This window comes from Triticum dicoccoides, chromosome 2B (genome assembly GCF_002162155.2).
Source record: "Triticum dicoccoides isolate Atlit2015 ecotype Zavitan chromosome 2B, WEW_v2.0, whole genome shotgun sequence".
NCBI lineage: Eukaryota > Viridiplantae > Streptophyta > Magnoliopsida > Poales > Poaceae > Triticum > Triticum dicoccoides.
In genome coordinates, this window is record NC_041383.1 from 102,682,066 (window position 1) to 102,687,702 (window position 5,637).

Sequence of the window (5,637 nt, forward strand, 5' to 3'; positions counted from 1 at the left end):
TGCAACAAACAGGAACTGGCACTGGGCACTGGATCAATATGTTAGTCCCAAAAATAGTATAAAAAGTTGCCAAAATTATATGAAAGTTGAAGAATATTTGCATGGAACAATCAAAAATTATAGATATGATGGAGACGTATCAGTAGGTATGGTGGCTGTTTTGAGGAAGATATAAGGAGGCTTGTGTGTGATAGAGTGTATCGTATCACGGGGTTTGGATGCACCGGCGAAGTTTGCACCAACTCTCGAGGTGAGAAAGGGCAATGCACGGTACCGAAGAGGCTAGAAATGATGGAAGGGTAAGAGTGCGTATAATTCATGGACTCACATTAGTCATAAAGAACTCATATACTTATTGCAAAAGTTTATTAGCCCTCAAAGCAAAGTACTACTACGCATGCTCCTAGGGGGAGGTTGTTAGGAGTTAACCATCACGCACCCCCGACTGGCACTGGGCACTGGATCAATATGTTAGTCCCAAAAATAGTATAAAAAGTTGCCAAAAATATATGAAAGTTGAAGAATATTGGCATGGAACAATCAAAAATTATAGATACGAGGAGACGTATCAGCATCCCCAAGCTTAATTCCTGCTCGTCCTCGAGTAGGTCAACGATAAAAAAGATAATTTTTGATGTTGAATGCTACCTAGCATAATCTTGATCATATGTCTAATCATGGCATGAATATTAAGACACGAGTGATTCAAAGCAATAGTCTATCATTTGACATAAAAAACAATAATACTTCGAGCGTACCAATAAAGCAATCATGTCATTTCAAAACAACAAGGCCAAGGCAAGCTTATCCCTACAAAATCATATAGTTTGGCCATGTTTCATTTTCGTCACACAAAATGCTCCCATCATGCACAACCCCGATAACGAGCCAAGCAATTGGTTCATACTTTTTAACGCGCTTCATCTTTTTCAACCCTCATGCAATACATGAGCGCAAGCCATAGATATAGCACTATAGGTGGAATAGAATATAATGATGGAGGTTATGTGGAGAAGACAAAAAGGGAGAAAGTCTCACATCGACGCGGCTAATCAATGGGCTATGGAGATGCCCATCAATTAATGTGAATGTGAGGAGTAGGGATTGCCATGCAACGGATGCACTAAGAGCTACAAGTGTATGAAAGCTCAAACTGAAAACTAAGTGGGTGTGCATCCAACTTGCTTGCTCGTGAAGACCTAGGGCATTTCAGGAAGCCCATCGTTGGAATATACAAGACAAGTTATATAATGAAAATTCCCACTAGTATATGAAAGTGACAATATAGGAGACTCACTATATGAAGACCATGGTGCTACTTTGAAGCACAAGCGTGGAAAAAGGATAGTAACATTACCCCTTTTCTTTTCCTTTTTTTCTTTTTTTGGGTGGGCTTCTTTGGCCCCCTTTTTTATTTAGGCTTCTTTGGCCTTTCCTTTTTTCTTTTTTTTCTTTTTTATATGGGGCAATGCTCTATAATGATGATCATCACACTTTTATTTACTTACAACTCGATACTAGAACAAAGATATGACTCTATATGAATGCTTCCGGCAGTGTACCAGGATGTGCAATGATCTAGATAGCAATGACATCAAAAAAATGGACAAGCCATGAAAACATCATGCTAGCTATCTTACGATCATGCAGAGCAATATGACAATAAATGCTCAAGTCATGTATATGATGATGATGGAAGTTGCATGGCAATATATCTCGGAATGGCTATGGAAATGCCATGATAGGTAGGTATGGTGGCTGTTTTGAGGAAGATATAATGAGGCTTATGTGTGATAGAGCGTATCGTATCACGGGGTTCGGATGCACCGGCAAATTTTTCACCAACTCTCGAGGTGACAAAGGGCAATGCACGGTACAGAAGAGGCTAGCAATGATGGAAAGGTAAAAGTTCGTATAATCCATGGACTCACATTAGTCATAAAGAACTCATATACTTATTGCAAAAGTTTATTAGCCCTTGAAGCAAAGTACTACTACGCAAGCCCCTAGGGGGATAGATTGGTAGGAAAAGACCATCGCTCGTCCCCGACTGCCACTCATAAGGAAGACAATCAAAGAAACACCCCATGCTTCAAATTTGTCATACAATGGTTACCATACATGCATGCAACGGGACTTGCAAACCTCAACACAAGTGTCTCTACAATCCACAACCACCCACTAGAATGACTCTAATATCACCATCTTTATATCGCAAAACTATTGCAAGGAATCAAACATATCATATTCAGCGATCTACAAGTTTATGTAGGATTTTATGACTAACCATGTGAATGACCAATTCCTGACATCTCTCTAAATAGATATAAGTGAAGCAAGAGAGTTTAATTCTTTCTACAAAAGATATGCCCACGCTCTAACAAATATAAGTTAAGCAAAAGAGCATTCTACAAATGGCGGTTTTCTATGTGAAGAGAAACAGGCAATCCAAACTTCAAATGATATAAGTGAAGCACATGAAGCATTCTATAAAGCCAGTCTCAAAAGATATAAGTGAAGTGGAATGACCATTATATAAATCAACCAAGGACTATCTCATACCAGCATGGTGCATAAAAGAAAAATGAAAACTAAATGCAAAAGACGCTCCAAGACTTGCACATAATGCATAAACGAAACGAATACGAAAACATATCGATACTAGTTGACGACAGAGGGGATGCCTTCCGGGGCATCCCCAAGCTTAGACGCTTGAGTCTCCTTGAATATTTACTTGGGGTGCCTTGGGCATCCCAAGATTAAGCTTTTGCCTCTCTTCCTTTTCCTCATATCGAGACCTCCTCGTTTAGACACTTCATCCACACAAAACTTCAATAGAAAACTCGGTAAGATCCATTAGTATAATAAAGCAAATCACCACTCTAAGTACTGTAGCAAACCAATTAATATTTTGTTTTTGCATTGTGTATACTGTAATATAACTTTTCCATGGCTTAATCCACTAATATAAATTGATAGATTCATCAAAACAAGCAAACTATGCATCAAAAACAGAATCTGTCAAAAACAGAACAGTCTGTAGCAATCTGAACATCCACCATACTTCTGGTACCCCAAAAATTCTAACAAATTAGGAAAAACAAACAAGTTGTATAGAAAGACAGTGCAAAAGTAATCCGGGCCAATTGACATTCCAGTTAAAAATGTAAAATTGCGCACTATAGCCAAAGTTTCTGTCTTGCACCATACAAACCAACAAGCATTTGTAATCATCTTAAAGGCAAAACCTTAGCACATTATTTTTATAATACAATGGAATTGTACAAGGGGATAATTATTTTTGATGAAATTTTTTTGTAATTAAGATTCACAAAGTTTCCGTGAGCATGAACAAAGTTCAAGGAGCTCTCCCACTTCAACAATGCTTGTCTTTCTCACTCTCACTTTCCTTTTTGAAAAGTTTTTAGGTTCCCCGCTTTATTTTTTTTGTTTTTAAACTAAATAAAAGCACTCAACAGAAAGAAATGTCTCTCTAAAACTTCCGGGTTGTCTCCCTGGCAGCGCTTTCTTTAAAGCCATTAAGCTAGGCATATAGTGCTCAAGTAATGAATCCACCTGGATCCCAAGGTATATCAAAGCCAATTTTAATTAACAATGATTTGTGATTTAGTAGTGAGCACAAAGTAACATGTATCATGCAACAACGAGGTCTAACTCTCTTCCTATTCATCGGCATGTCATAAAAGACCAATTCATGCACACATAGTAAAGTCCAATGCATAGTATAAGCAATTTCTTGCAATTCTATCGTGTTGGAAACATAAAGAGGCGGAGATGTAGTTCCTCTCTCATAATAATTGCAAGTAGGAGCAGCAAGCACATGCATATTACATTCATCAAAATCATCATATGTAATGGCAAAAGGCAACCCATCAATATAATCCTTACTAAGCGCAAGTTTCTCCGATATAGTGTAGTCGGGAGAATTCAAAAAGATAATTGGACTATCATGCGTGGGTGCAATAGCAACAAATTCATGTTTAATATAAGGAACTATAGCAAGTTCATCTCCATAAGCATAATTCATATTGGTATCTTGGCCACAAGCATAGCAAGCATCATCAAAAAGGGATATTTCAAGAGAATCAACGGGATCATAGCAATCATCATAGCAATCATCCTTCGGTAAGCACGAAGGGGAATTAAACAATGTATGAGTTGAAGAGTTACTCTCATTAGAAGGTGGGCACGGGTGATCAATCCGCTCTTCCTCCTTTTGTTCTTCACTCTCCTCATCATCTTTTTCACCCAATCAGCTCACAGTTTCATCAATTTCTTCTTCCATAGCTTCCTGCAAAATATTAATCTCTTCTTGGACAGTGGAGACTTTCTCCATAAAAGCATTAATATAGTAATTGTATTCATAATTTTCATAGCAATATCTAAGTATAGCAAGATTTTCAGGCCTATAAACACCATCATCATCAAAAGCTTCATACTTTTCAAACAAAGATTCAATTTCATAAGCAGCCTTAAAAGCAACAAATTCTTCTATTTAATCCACATCATAGTAATCATATATACCATTAGCATAAGAACCTAAGGTTTCATTATCATTAAATTTGCATGAAAAGGGAAGGTGTGGAGCTTTCATCCTAGAGCAACAAGTAATATCATATCTCAAGCATAGATCCCGGGCATACCAACGCAACATAATAAATTGGTCCCATAATAGTTTCCCTTTTTGTGTCGAGCGATAATACCTACAGTATTCACGTTGATCCAACATGTCTCCCATTATAAAGTTGAATGGGGTTTTCTTAGTATTATCAAAGTAGTACATAATATCTTTCACATAATGAGAATCAAGGGTTTTAGGAGTTACCCCATCTCCATGAGTAGCATGTACACCTAATTTTTTTGGTATTTTGCGTTCCATATCCATAACTAAAGATAGAGAACAACTTAGAACAGCAAATAAAAATTACTTAGTGATAAAGCAAACAAGCACACACGAGAATATTCACCCCACGCTATGACTCCCCGGCAACGGCGCCACAAAAAGGTCTTGATAACCCACAAGTGTAGGGGTCGCAACAGTTTTCGATAAGTAAGAGTGTCAAACCCAACGAGGAGCTAAAGGTAGAATAAATATTACCTCAAGTTCTATCGACCACCGATACAACTCTACGCACGCTTGACGTTCGCTTTACCTAGAACAAGTATGAAACTAGAAGTACTTTGTAGGTGTTGTTGGATAGCTTTGCAAGATAATAAAGAGCAAGTAAATAAAAACTAGGGGCTGTTTAGATAAAGGTGCAATAAAGTAAATATAGCGAGTGTGGAAAAGTGGTGGTAGGAGTTATGGAATTGTCCCTAAGCAATTGACTATGTTACTAAATCAGTAATCACTATTGCAATTCTATTTGAGGGAGAGGCATAAGCTAACATACTTTATCTTCTTCGATCATATGCACTTATGATTGGAACTCTAGGAAGCATCCGCAACTACTAAAGATTCATTAAGGTAAAACCCAACCATAGCATTAAAGCATCAAGTCCCCTTTATCCCATACGCAACAATCCCCATACTCGGGTTTGTGTTTCAGTCACTCACGCAACCCACTATAAGCGAATCATGAACGCAATGCAACACCCTACAGCGGGAATCCCTCA